The sequence below is a fragment of the Pseudorca crassidens genome, chromosome 20, assembly GCF_039906515.1.
Source record: "Pseudorca crassidens isolate mPseCra1 chromosome 20, mPseCra1.hap1, whole genome shotgun sequence".
Classification (NCBI taxonomy): Eukaryota; Metazoa; Chordata; class Mammalia; order Artiodactyla; family Delphinidae; genus Pseudorca; species Pseudorca crassidens.
The window spans coordinates 50,353,139-50,367,822 of NC_090315.1; the positions used below are offsets into that span (position 1 = coordinate 50,353,139).

Genomic DNA, 14,684 nt, shown 5'->3' on the forward strand with positions numbered 1-14,684 from the left:
CAGAAGCCTGGGCTGGACCTACCTAAAAGTCTTGGAGGGTCTCCTGGGGAGGGGGGGGTTGGCTGTGGCTCACAGTGGGGGCAAGGACACTGGTGGCAGAGAGGCCCCAGAGAAAACTGATTGGCATGAGCTCTTCCAGAGGTCGCCATTTTGGCATCAAGACTTGGCCCTACCCAACAGCCTACGGGCTCCAGTGCTGGAACACCTCTGCCCAAACAACCAGCAGGATAGGAACACAGCCCCATCCATCAGCAGACAGGCTGCCTAAAGCTGTTCTGAGCTCACAGCCACCTCTAAACACACCTCTTGACATGGCCCTGCACATGAGATGGACAAGACCCAGTCCACCCACCAGTGAGCAGGCACCAGTACCTCCCACCAGGAAGCCTGCACAAGCCTCAGGACCAACCTCACCCACCAGGGGGCGGACTCAAGAAACAAGAGGAGCTACAATCCTGCAGTCAGAGGAAAGGAGACCACAAACACAGAAAGTTAGACAAAATGAGACTGCAGACAAATATATTCCAGACAAAGGAACAAGATAAAAACCCACAAGAACAACTAAATGAAGTGGACATAGGCAACTTACCTGAAAAAGAATTTAGAGTAATGATAGTAAAGACAATCCAAGATCTCAGAAAAAGAATGGAGACACAAGAAATGTTTAACAAACAGCTAGAAGATTTAAGGAACACACAAACAGAAATTAACAGTACAATAACTGGAATGAAAAACACACTAGAAGGAATCAATAGCAGAATAATTGAGGCAGAAGAATTAATAAGTGAGCTGGAAGACAGAATGGTGGAAATCACTGCCATGGAACAGAATAAAGAAAAAAGAATGAAAAGAAATGAGGACAGTCTCAGAGACCTCTGGGACAATATTAAATGCACCAATATTGGCATTATAGGGGTCCCAGAAGGAGAGAGAGACAGAGGGCCTAAGAAAATATTTGAAGAGATTATAGCTGAAAACTTCCCCAACATGAGAAACGAAACATTCACTCAAGTCCAGGAAGTGCAGAGAGTCCCAGGCAGGATAAACCCAAGGAGGAACATGTCAAGACACATATTAATCAAACTGACAAAAATTAAAGACAGAGAGAAAATATTAAAAGCAACAAGGAGAAGCAACAAATAACACACAAGGGAATCCCCATAAGGTTATCAGCTGATTTTTCAGCAGAAACTCTGCAGGCCAGAAGGGAGTGGCATGATATATGAAATCATGAAAGGGAAAGGGAAAGTGATGAAAGGGAAAAACCTACAACCAAGAATACTCTACCCAGCAAGGCTCTTGTTCAGATTCGACAGAGAAATCAAAAGCTTTACAGACAGGAAAAAGCTAAGAGAATTCAGCACCACCAACCCAGCTTTACAACAAATCCTAAAGGAACTTCTCTAGGTGGAAAAGAAAAGCCCACACCTAGAAACCAGAAAATTATGCATGGGAAAGCTCACTGGCAGAGGCAAATATAAAGTAAAGGTAGTAAATCATCCACACTCAAATGTGATATTAAAACAAGCAATCATGAAAAGAGGAGAGTACAAATGCAGGATACTGGAGATTAAGAGACCAGCAACTTAGAATAATCTTGTACATATATAAACTGCTATATAAAAACTGCACAGGAACCACAAACCAAAAATCTACAATAGATTTCTACAAAAAAGAAAAAGGAATCCAAACACAATACTAAAGATAGATATCAAATCACAAGAGAAGAGAGCAAAAGAGGAATGGAAGCAAAAAGACCTTCAAAAACAAATTCAAAACAATTAACAAAATGCCAATAAGAAGATACATATTGATAATTACCTTAAACATAAATGGATTAAATGCTCCAACCAAAAGACATAGACTGGCTGAATGGATACCAAAACAAGACCTGTATATATGCTGTCTACAAGAGACCCACTTCAGATCTAGGGACACATACAGACTGAAAGTGAGGGGATGGAAAAAAGTATTCCATGCAAATGGAAATCAAAAGAAAGCTGGAGTAGCAATACTCATATCAGAAAAAATACACTTTAAGGACTGTCACAAGAGACACAGAAGGACACTACATAATGATCAAGGAATCAATCCAAGAAGAAGATATAACAATTGTAAACATGTATGCACCCAACATAGGAGCTCCTCAATGTATAAGGCAAATACTAACAACCATAAAAGGAGAAATCAACAGTAACACAATAATAGTGGGGGACTTTAACACCTCACTTACATCAATGGACAGATCATCCAGACAGAAAATCAACAAGGAAACATAGGCCTTAAATAACACATTAGACCATATGGACTTAATTGATATTTACAGAACATTCCATCCGAAAGCAGCAGAATACACTTTCTTCTCAAGGGCAAATGGAAAGTTCTCCAAGATAGATCACATTCTGGGACACAAATCAAGCATTCATAAATTTAAGAAAATTGAAATAATAGCGAGCACCATTTCCAACCACAATGCTATAAGATTAGAAATCAATTACAGGAAAAAAAACCAGTAAAAAACACAAAGATGTGGAGGCGAAACAATGTGTTACTAAACAACCAATGGAACACTGAAGAAATCAAAGAGGAAATCAGAAAATATCTAGAGACAAATGAACATAAAAACACAATGATCCAAAACCTATAGGATGCAGCAAAAGCAGTTATAAGAGGGAAGATTATAGCAATACAATCTTACCTCAGGAAACAAGAAAAATCTCACAAAAACAACCTAAACTTACACCTAAATCAACTAGAGAAAGAAGAACAAACAAAACCCAAAGTTACTAGAAGAAAAGAAATCAAAAAGGTCAGAGCAGAAACAAATGAAATAGAGACAAAGAAAACGACAGAAAAGATCAATGAAACTAAAAGCTGGTTCTTTGAAAAGATAAACAAAATTGACAAATCTGTAGCCAGACTCATCAAGATAAAAAGGGAGAGGGCTCAAATCAGTAAAATTAGAAATGAAAAAGGAAAACTTACAATGGACACCACAGAAATACAAAGGGTCATAACAGACTCCTACAGATAACTATATGCCAATAAAGTGGACAACCTAGAAGAAATGGACAAATTCTTAGAAAGGTACAACCTTCCAACACTGAACCAGGAAGAAATAGAAAATATGAACTGACCAATCACAAGTACTGAAATTGAAATAGTGATTTTAAAACACCCAATAAACAAAAGTCCAGGACCAGATGGCTTCACAGGTGAATTCTATCAAACATTTGGAGAAAAGTTAACAGCTATCCTTCTGAAACTCTTCCAAAAAACTGCAGTGAAAGTACACTCCCAAACTCATTCTATGAGACCACCATCACCCTGATACTAAAACCAGACAAAGACACAACATAAAAAGAAAATTACAGGTCAATATCAATGATGAACATATACACAAAAATCCTCAACAAAATAGTAGCAAACCAAATCCAACAATACACTAAAAGGACAATACACCATGATCAAGTGGGATTTATCCCAAAGATGCAAGAATTCTTCCATATCCACAAACCAATCAGTGTGACACACTAAATTAAAAATTTGAAGAATAAAAACTATATGATGATCTCAAGGTGCAGAAAAAGCTTTTGACAAAATTCAACACCCATTTATGATAAAAACTTTCCAGAAAGTGGGCACAGAGGGAATATACCTCAACATAATAAAGGCCATATGACAAACACACAGCTAACATCATTCTCAATGGTGAAAAACTGAAAGCATTTCCTCTGAGATCAAGAACAAGACAAGATGTCCACTATCACCACTTTTATTCAACATCATTTTGGAAGCCCTAGCCATGGCAATAGGAGAAGAAAAAGAAATAAAAGCAATCCAGGTCTGTTTTTCTGCAGACTTACAAAGAGGTTTATGTGGGCCCACAGTGAGATGGCAGCGGCTTACAGGCCAAGAAACAAAGCCTCAAATGAAACGCCAAGTACTCCTTGGTGTGAGCCCTCCCAGAGTCTGCCATTAGCCCCACCCATCAGCAGTCAAGCAGATTAAAGTTTTACTGAGCTCTGCCCACCAGAGCAACAGCCAGCTCTACCCACCACCAGTCCCTTCCATCAAGGAACTTGCACAAGCCTCTTAGATAGCCTCATCCACCAGAGGGCAGACAGCAGAAGCAAGCAGAACTACAATCCTGCAGCCTGTGGAACAAAAACCACATTCACAGAAAGATAGACAAGATGAAAAGGCAGAGGGCTATGTACCAGATGAAGGAAGAAGATAAAACCCCAGAGAAACAATTAAATGAAGTGAAGATAGGCAACCTTCCAGAAAAAGAATTCAGAATAATGATAGTGAAGATGATCCAGGACCTCAGAAAAAGAATGGAGGCAAAGATCGAGAAGATGCAAGAAATGTTTAACAAAGACCTAGAAGAATTAAACAACAAACAAACAGAGGTGAATACAATAACTGAAATGAAAACTACACTAGAAGGAATCAATAGCAGAATAACTGAGGCAGAAGAATGGATAAGTGACCTGGAAGACAGAATGGTGGAATTCACTGCTGCGAAACAGAATAAAGAAAAAAGAATGAAAAGAAATGAAGGCAGCCTAAGAGACCTCTGGGACAACATTAAACGTAACAGCATTCACATTATAGGGATCCCAGAAGGAGAAGAGAGAGAGAAACGACCAGAGAAAATATTTGAAGAGATTATAGTTGAAAACTTCCCTAACAAGGGAAAGGAAATAGCCACCCAAGTACCTGAAACACAGAGAGGCCCATACAGGATAAACCCAAGGAGAAACAAGCCGAGACACATAGTAATCAAACTGGCAAAAACTAAAGACAAAGAAAAATTATTGAAAGCAACAAGGGAAAAATGACAAATAACATACAAGGGAACTCCCATAAGGTTAACAGCTGATTTCTCAGCAGAAACTCTACAAGCCAGAAGGGAGTGGCATGATATACGTAAAGTGATGAAAGGGAAGAACCTACAACCAAGATTACTCTACCCAGCAAGGATTTCATTCAGATTAGATTGAGAAATCAAAAGCTTTACAGACAAGCAAAAGCTAAGAGAATTCAGCTCCACCAAACCAGCTTTACAACACATGCTAAAGGAACTTCTCTAAGTGGGAAACACAAGAGAAGAAAAGGACCTACAAAAACAAACCCAAAACAATTAAGAAAATAGTCATAGGAATATACATGTCGATAATTACCTTCAACGTGAATGAATTAAATGCTCCAACCAAAAGACACAGGCTTGCTGAATGGATTCAAAAACAAGACCTATCTACATGCTGTCTACAAGAGACCCACTTCAGACCTAGGGACACATACAGACTGAAAGTGAGGGGATGGAAAAAGATGTTCCATGCAAACGGAAATCAAAACAAAGCTGGAGTAGCAATATTCATATCAGATAAAATAGACTTTAAAATAAAGACTGTTACAAGAGACACAGAAGGACACTACACAATGATCAAGGGATCGATCCAAGAAAAAGATATAACAATTATAAATATATATGCACCCAACATAGGAGCGCCTCAATACATAAGGCAACTGCTAACAGCTATGAAAGAGGAAACCATCAGTAACACAATAATAGTGGGGGACTTTAACACCTCACTTACACCAATGGACAGATCATCCAAATTGAAAATAAATAAGGAAACAGAAGCTTTAAATGACACAATACACCAGATATATTTAATTGATATTTATAGGACATTCCATCCAGAACCAGCAGATTACACATTCTTCTCAAGTGTGCATGGAACATTCTCCAGGATAGGTTACATCTTGGGTCACAAATCAAGCCACAGTAAATTTAAGAAAACTGAAACCATATCAAGTGTCTTTTCTGACCAAAACGCTATGAGATTACAAATGAATTACGGGGAAAAAACGTAAAAAAAACACAAACACGTGGAGGCTAAACGTTACTAAATAACCAAGAGATCACTGAAGAAATCAAAGAGGAAATAAAAAAATACCTAGAGACAAATGACAATGAAAACACAATGATCCCAAACTTATGGGATGCAGCAAAAGCAGTTCTAAGAGGGATGTTTATAGCTATACAAGCCTACCCCAAGAAACAAGAAAAATCTCAAATAAACAATCTAACCTTACACCTAAAAGAACTACAAACAAAGAAAGAAAAACAAACAAAACCAAAGTTAGCAGAAGGAAAGAAATCATAAAAATCAGAGCAGAAATAAATGAAATAGAAACAAAGAAAACAATAGCAAGGGTCAATAAAACTAAAAGCTGGTTCTTTGAGAAGATAAACAAAATTGATAAACCATTAGCCAGACTCATCAAGAAAAAGAGGGAGAGGACTCAAATCAATAAAATTAGAAATGAAAAAGGAGAAGTTACAACAGACCCCGCAGAAATACAAAGCATCCTAAAAGACTACTACAAGCAACTCTATGCCAATAAAATGGACAACCTGGAAGAAATGGGCAAACTCTTAGAAAGGTATAAGCTTCCAAGACTGAACCAAGAAGAAATAGAAAATATGAACAGACCAATCACAAGTAATGAAATTGAAACTGTGATTAAAAATCTTCCAACAAACAAAAGTCCAGGACCATATGGCTTCACAGGTGAATTCTATCAAACATTTAGAGGAGAGCTAACACCTATCCTTCTCAAACTCTTCCAAAAAATTGCAGAGGAAGGAACACTTCCAAACTCATTCTACAAGGCCACAATCACCCTGATACCAAAACAAGACAAAGATACGACAAAAAAAGAAAATTACAGACCAATATCACTGATGAATATAGATGCAAAAATCCTTAACAGAATACTAGCAAACAGAATCCAACAACACTTTAAAAGGATCATACACCATGATCAAGTGGGATTTATCCCAGGGATGCAAGGATTCTTCAATATACGCAAATCAATCAATGGGATAACCCATATTAACAAATTGAAGAATAAAACCATCTGATCATCTCAATAGATGCATAAAAAGCTTTTTACAAAATTCAACACCCATTTATGATAAAAACTCTCCAGAAAGTGGGCATAGAGGGAACCTACCTCAACATAATAAAGGCCATATACGACAAACCCACATCAAACATCATTCTCAGTGGTGAAAAACTGAAAGTATTTCCTCTAAGATCAGGAACAAGACAAGGATGTCCACTCTCACCACTATTATTCAACATAGTTTTGGAAGTCCTAGCCACGGCAATCAGAGAAGGAAAAGAAATAAAAGGAATACAAACTGGAAAAGAAGACGTAAAACTGTCACTGTTTGCCGATGACATGATACTATACATAGAAAATCCTAAAGATGCTACCAGAAAATGACTAGAGTTCATCAATGAATCTGATAAAGTTGCAGGATACAAAATGAATACACAGAAGTTTGTTGCATTCCAATACACCACGAACAAAAGATCAGAAAAGTTAAGGAAACGATTCCATTTACCATCTCATCAAAAAGAATAAAATACCTAGAAATAAACCTATCTAAGGAGGGAAAAGACCTGTACTCTGAAAACTATAAGATGCTAATGAAAGAAATCAAAGATGACAGAAACAGACGGAGACATAGAACTTGTTCTTGGATTAGAAGAATCAATATTTCAAATTGACTATATTACACAAAGCAATCTACAGATTCAATGCAATCCCTATCAAATTACCAATGGCATTTTTTACAGAATTAGAACAGAAAATTTTACAATTTGTATGGAAACAAAAGACCCTGAATAGCCAAAGCAATCTTGAGAAAGAAAAACAGAGCTGAAGGAATCAGGCTGCCTGACTTGAGACATTACTACAAAGCTATAGTAATCAAACCAGTATGGTACTGGCACAAAAACAGAAATATAAATCAATGGAACATGATAGGAACTCCAGAGATAAACCCATGCATCTATGGTCAACTAATCTATGATAAAGGAGGGAAGAATATACAATGGACAAAATACAGGCTCTTCAGTAAGTGGCGCTGGGAAAGCTGGACAGCTACATGTAAAAGAATGAAATTAGAACACTCCCTAACACCATACACAAAAACAAACTCAAAGTTGATTAAAGACCTAAATGTAAGGCCAGATACTATGAAACTCTTATAAGAAAACGTAGGCAGAACACTCTCTGACATAAATCACAGCAATACTTTTTTAGATCCACCTCCTAGAGGAATGAAAATAAAAACAACAATAAACAAATGGGACCTAATTAAACTTAAAACTTTTGCACAGGGATTTCCCTGGTGGTCCAGTGGCTAAGACTTTGCACTCCCAATGCAGGGGGCCCAGGTTCAATCCCTGGTCAGGGAACTAGATCCTACATGCCCCAACTAAGAGTTTACATGCTGCAACTAAAGATTCTGCATGCCTCAACTAAAGGTTCCACATGCCACAACTAAAAAGATCCCGCGTGCTGCAACTAAAAAGATCCTGCGTGCCGCAACTAAAAAGATCCTGCATGCCGCAACTAAAAGATCCCATATGCAGCAACAAATATCCTCCTGTGTGCTGCAACTAAGACCCAGAGCAGCCAAATTAATTTTTTAAAATTATTATTTATTTTTAAAAAACAACAACTTTTGTACAGCAAAGGAAACCATAAACAAAACGAAAAGAGAACCTGCAGAATGGGAGAAAATATTTGCAAATGAAGCAACCAACAAGGAATTAATCTCCAAAATACATAAACAGCTCATGCAGCTCGACATCAACAAAACAAACAACCCAGTCAAAAAATGGGTGAAAGATCTAAATAGATATTTCTCCAAAGAAGACATACAGATGGTCAAAAAGCAGATGAAAAGATGCTCAACATCGTTAATTATCAGAGAAATGCAAATCAAAACTACAATGACATAGAACTGGTCAGGATGGCTATCATTAAAAAATCTACAAACAATAAATGCTAGAGAGGGTGTGGAAACAGGGAACCATCCTACACTGTTGGTGAGAATGTAAATTGGTACAACCATATGGATAACAGTATGGAGGTTACTTAAAAAACTAAATGTGATCCAGCAATCCCACTCCTGGGCATTGACAGATGAATGGATAAAGAAGATGTGGTATACATATATACAACGGAACATTACCCAGCCATTAAAAAGAATGAAGTAATGCCATTTGCGTCAACATGGATGGACCTAGAAATTATCATACAGGGACTTCCCTGGTGGTCCAGTGGTAAGACTCTGTGCTCTCAATGCAGGAGGCCCAGGTTCGATCCCTGGTCAAGGAACTAGGTTCCACATGCATGCTGCAACTTAGAAGTCTGCATGCCACAACTAAGAAGACCACATGCCACAATAAACATCCCGTGTGCCACAACTAAGACCCAGTGCAGCCAAAATAAATACATACATATATACGTACATAAATAATTTTTTTTTAAATTATCATACTAAGTAACCCAAATAATGAAAGATAAATATCATATGAGAGACCTTCAAGATGGCGGAAGAGTAAGATGTGGAGATCACCTTCCTCCGTACAAATACATCAGAAATACATCTACATGTGGAACAACTCCACAGAATACCTACTGAACGCTGTCAGAAGACCTCAGACCTCCCAAAAGGCAAGAAACTCCCCCACGTACCTGGGTAGGGCAAAAGAAAAAACAGAGACAAAAGAATAGGGACGGGACCTGCACCAGTGGGAGGGAGCTGTGAAGGAGGAAAGGTTTCCACACCCTAGGAAGCCCATTCACGGGCGGAGACTGCAGGTGGCAGAGGGGGGAAGCTTCAGAGCCACGGAGGAGAGCACAGCAACAGGGGTGCGGAGGGCAAAGCAGAGTGATGCCCACACAGAGGATCGGTGCCGACCAGCACTCACCAGCCCGAGAGGCTTGTCTGCTCACTCGCCGGGGCGGGCGGGTCTGGGAGCTGAGGCTCGGGCTTCGGAGGTCAGATCCCAGAGAGAGGACTGGCGGCGTGAACACAGCCTAAAGGGGGCTAGTGTGCCACAGCTAGCCAGGAGGGAGTCCGGGAAAAGGTCTGGACCTGCCTAAGAGGCAAGAGACCATTGTCTTGGGGTACTCGAGGAGAGGGGATTCAGAGCACTGCCTAAATGGGCTCCAGAGACGGGCGAGAGCCGTGGCTATCAGCGCGGACCCCAGAGACCGGCATGAGATGCTAAGGCTGCTGCTGCCGCCACCAAGAAGCCTGTGTGCAAGAACAGGTCACTATCCACACCTCCCTTCCCGGGAGCCTGTGCAGCCCACCACTGCCAGGGTCCCGTGATTCAGGGACAACTTCCCCGGGAGAACACACGGCGCGCCTCAGGCTGGTGCATCGTCACGCCGGCCTCTGCCGCCGCAGGCTCGCCCCGCATCCGCACCCCTCCCTCCCCCCGGCCTGAGTCAGCCAGAGCCCCCTAATCAGCTGCTACTTTAACCCCATCTTGTCTGAGCGAAGAACAGATGCCCTCAGGAGACCTACACGCAGAGGCGGGGCCGAATCCAAAGCTGAACCCCAGGAGCTGTGCAAACAAAGAAGAGAAAGGGAAATCTCTCCAGGCAGCCTCAGGAGCAGCAGATTAAATCTCCACAATCAACTTGATGTACCCTGCATCTGTGGAATACCTGAATAGACAACGAATCATCCCAAAATTGATATGATGGACTTTGGGAGCAATGATATTTTTTTTTTTTCTCTTTTTGTGAATGTGTATGTGTATGCTTCTTTGTGTGATTTTGTCTGTATAGCTTCACTTTTACCAATTGTCCTAGGGTTCTGTCTGCCCGTTCTTTTTTTTTAGTATATTTTTAAACGCTTGTTATCATTAGTGGATTTGTTTTCTGGTTTAGTTGCTCTCTTCTTTCTTTCTTTTTTTTTTTTTTTTTTTTTTGCGGTATGCAGGCCTCTCACTGTTGTGGCCCCTCCCGTTGCGAAGCACAGGCTCCGGACACGCAGGCTCAGCGGCCATGGCTCACAGGCCCAGCCGCTCCGCGGCATGTGGGATCTTCCCAGACCGGGGCAGGAACCCGTGTCCCCTGCATTGGCAGGCGGACTCTCAACCACCGCGCCACCAGGAAAGCCCCTCTTCTTTCTTTTTATTTTTAAATTTTTTTATTACCTTTTAATTTTAAATAATTATTTTTTATGTTTTACTTTAATAACATTACTTCTTTCTTTCTTTCTCTCTTTCTCCCTTTCTCCCTTTCCCTCTTTCTTTTCTCCCTTTTCTTCTGAGCTGTGTGGCTGACAGGCTCTAAGTGCTCTGCCTGGGTGTCAGGCCTGTGCCTCTGAGGTGGGAGAGCCGAATTCAGGACAGTGGTCCACCAGAGACCTCCCAGCTCCACATAATATCAAACAGAAAAAGCTCTCCCAGAGATCTCCATCTCAACGCTAAACCCAGCTCCACTCAAAGACCAGCAAGCTACAGTGTTGGACATCCTATGCCAGAAAACTAGCAAGACAGGAACACAACCCCACTGATTAGCAGACAGCTGCCTAAAATCACAATAAGGTCACAGACACCCCAAAACACACCACCGGACGTGGACCTGCCCAGCAGAAAGACAAGATCCAGCCTCATCCACCAGAACATAGGCACTAGTCCCCTCCACCAGGAAGCCTACACAACCCACTGAACAAACCTTAGCCACTGGGGCAGACACCAAAAACAACAACAACTATGAACTTGCAGCTTCTGAAAAGGAGACCCCAAACACAGTAAGTTAAGCAAAATGAGAAGACAGAGAAACACATGGCAGATGAAGGAGCAAGGTAAAAACCCACCAGACCAAACAAATGAAGAGGAAATAGGCAGTCTACCTGAAAAAGAATTCAGAGTAATAATAGTAAAGATGATCCAAGATCTTGGAAATAGAATGGAGAAAACACAAGAAACGTTTAACAAGTACCTAGAAGAACTAAAGACCAAACAAACAATGATGAACAACACAATAAATGCAATTAAAAATTCTCTAGAAGGAATCAATAGCAGAATAACAGCCAGAAGAACGGATAAGTGACCTGGAAGATAAAATAGTGGAAATAACTACTGCAGATTAGAATAAACAAAAAAGAATGAAAAGAATTGAGGACAGACTCAGAGACCTCTGGAACAACATTAAATGCACCAACATTCGAATGACAGGGGTCCCAGAAGAAGAAGAGAAAAAGAAAGGGACTGAGAAAATATTTGAAGAGATTATAGTTGAAAACTTCCCTAATATGGGAAAGGAAATAGTTAATCAAGCCCAGGAATCACAGAGCGTCCCATACAGGATAAATCCAAAGAGAAACACGCCAAGACACATATTAATCAAACTATCAAAAATTAAATATAAAGAAAAAATATTAAAAGCAGCACGTGAAAAACAACAAATAATATATAAGGGAATCCCCATAAGGTTAACAGCTGATCTTTCAGGAGAAACTCTGCAAGCCAGAAGGGAGTGGCAGGACATATTTAAAGTGATGAAAGGGAAAAACCTACAACCAAGATTACTCTACCCAGCAAGGATCTCATTCAGATTCGACAGGGAAATTAAAACCTTTACAGACAAGCAAAAGCTAAGAGAATTCAGCACCACCAAACCAGCTTTACAACAAATGCTAAAGGAACTTCTCTAGGCAGGAAACACAAGAGAAGGAAAAGACCTACAATAACAAACAGAAAACAATTAAGAAAATGGTCATAGGAACATACATATCGATAATTACCTTAAATGTAAATGAATTAAATGCTCCAACCAAAAGATATAGACTGGCTGAATGGATACAAAAACAAGACCCATATATATGCCTACAAGAGACCCACTTCAGACCTAGGGACACATACAGACTGAAAGTGAGGGGATGGAAAAAGATGTTCCATGAAAATGGAAATCAAAAGAAAGCTGGAGTAGCAATTCTCATATCAGACAAATAGACTTTAAAATAAAGACTATTACAAGAGATAAAGAAGGACACTACAGGGCTTCCCTGGTGGCGCAGTGGTTGAGAGTCTGCCTGCCGATGCAGGAGACACGGGTTTGTGCCCTGGTCTGGGAAGATCCCACATGCTGCGGAGAGGCTAGGCCCGTGAGCCATGGCCACTGAGCCTGCAAGTCCAGAGCCTGTGCTCCGCAACAGGAGAGGCCACAACAGTAAGAGGCCCGCGTACTGAAAAAAAAAAAAAAAAGGACACTACATAATGATCAAGAGATCAATCCAAGAAAAAGATATAACAATTGTAAATATTTATGCACTCAACATTGGAGCACCTCAATACATAAGGCAAATGCTAACAGCCATAAAAGGGGAAATTGACAGTAACACAATCATAGTTGGGGACTTTAACACCCCACTTTCATGAATGGACAGATCATCCAAAATGAAAATAAATAAGGAAACACAAGCTTTAAATGATACATTAAACAAGATGGACTTAATTGATATTTATAGAACATTCCATCTGAAAACAACAGAATACACTTTCTTCTCAAGTGCTCATGGAACATTCTGCAGGATAGATCATATCTTGGATCACAAATCAAGGCTTGATAAATTTAAGAAAATTAAAATCATATAAATTATCTTTTCCAACCACAACGCTATGAGACTAGATATCAATTACAGGAAAAAATCTGTAAAAAATACAAACACATAGAGGCTAAACAATACACTACTTAATAACCAAGAGACACTGAAGAAATCAAAGAGGAAATCAAAAAATATCTAGAAACAAATGACAATGAAAACATGATGACCCAAAACCTATCGGATGCAGCAAAAGCAGTTCTAAGAGGGAAGTTTATAGCAATACAGTTCTACCTTAAGGAACAAGAAACATCTCAAATAGACAACCAAACCTTACACTTAAAGCAATGAGAAGAACCAAAAAACCCCCAAAGTTAGCAGAATGAAAGAAATCATAAAGATCAGATCAGAAATAAATGAAAAAGAAATGAAGGAAACAATAGCAAAGATAAATAAAACTAAAAGCTGGTGCTTTGAGAAGATAAACAAAATTGATAAACCATTAGCCAGACTCATCAAGAAAAAAAGGGAGAAGACTCAAATCAATAGAATTAGAAATGAAAAAGGAGGAGTAACAACTGGCACTGCAGAAATACAAAGGATCCTGAGAGATTACTACAAGCAACTATATGCCAATAAAATGGACAACCTGGAAGAAATGGACAAATTCTTAGAAAAGCACAACCTTCCGAGACTGAACCAGGAAGAAACAGAAAATATAAACAGATCAATCACAAGCACTGACACTGAGACTGTGATTAAAAATCTTCCAACAAACAAAAGCCCAGGACCAGATGGCTTCACAGGCGAATTAAACATATAGAGAAGAGCTAACACCTATCCTTCTCAAACTCTTCCAAAATATAGCAGAGGGAGGAACACTCCCAAACTCATTCTACAAGGCCACCATCACCCTGATACCAAAACCAGACAAGGATGTCACAAAGAAAGAAAACTATAGGCCAATATCACTGATGAACATAGATGCAAAATTCCTCAGTAAAATACTAGCAAACAGAATCCAACAGCACATTAAAAGGATCATACACCATGATCAAGTGGGGTTTATCCCAGGAATGCAAGGATTCAATATATGCAAATCAATAAATATGATACACCATATTAACAAATTGAAGAATAAAAACCATACGATCATCTCAATAGGTGCAGAAAAAGCTTTTGACAAAATTCAACACCCATTTATGATAAAAACCCTCCAGAAAGTAGGCATAGAGGG

The 14,684-nt window shown here is 39.6% G+C and overlaps 1 long non-coding RNA gene and 1 other non-coding gene across 4 annotated transcripts in view; one reads left to right on the forward strand and one right to left on the reverse strand.

Annotated features, from left to right (window-relative positions):
• LOC137215441 (uncharacterized) overlaps nucleotides 1-14,684 on the reverse strand; it is an 82,248-nt gene that overhangs the window by 48,550 nt on the left and 19,014 nt on the right. The gene's annotated exons all lie outside the window — the stretch shown is intronic.
• On the forward strand, nucleotides 8,216-8,288 carry TRNAG-CCC (transfer RNA glycine (anticodon CCC)). Its single transcript has one exon. It is a non-coding gene; the product is annotated as a tRNA-Gly (tRNA).